Source organism: Brassica oleracea, chromosome C2, assembly GCF_000695525.1.
Source record: "Brassica oleracea var. oleracea cultivar TO1000 chromosome C2, BOL, whole genome shotgun sequence".
In the NCBI taxonomy this organism is placed as follows: Eukaryota; Viridiplantae; Streptophyta; class Magnoliopsida; order Brassicales; family Brassicaceae; genus Brassica; species Brassica oleracea.
The window spans coordinates 37,912,647-37,913,282 of NC_027749.1; positions in this window are offsets into that span (position 1 = coordinate 37,912,647).

Genomic DNA, 636 nt, shown 5'->3' on the forward strand with positions numbered 1-636 from the left:
AAGATGTCCATACATGTTGCCTTGGAGACTAGGGTTTCGGAAACATGGAGAATAATATAAGATAGCTATGGGGTCGTCTGTATAGAGAGAGACACATAGGCTGATCTTATAGAAAGAGAGAGAGAGAGAAGCTCTTGGAAGTGTTCTGGGTCGTGCTGAAGCAGTGGCTGAAGTACTCGACGGAAGAGAGACACAAGCGGGTAGCTTAGGAATCTTTCAGTAGCAGTTGTTAGGGTGTAACAGACTGTGTAAATCTGATTAAGCAGAACTTGTAATAGAGTGTACAAGGCGATTTCTAATAAAGCTTAAGGGCTGCTTGTAATTGGTTGTCTCTTGCTTTACTTTCTGCATTACCTTATTGTGTTTGCATCTTGCACTTACAAGTTGTATCAGAGCGGGGCACCTAAGTTATCGGTGTTATCCTGAAGGTGAAGATGGACACGATTATTTCTGTGTAGAAGGCGATCGTGTTGAATGCGGACCAGTATGGTCATTGGAAGGCTCGCATGAAGCAGATGATTCGAGGAATCAATGAAGATGCGTGGACAGCTGTGGAGATTGGTTGGGAGGAGCCTACCATAGTCACAGGAGGTGAGAAGAAGCCTAAACCAAAAGAGGATTGGTCAGAGGCAGAAC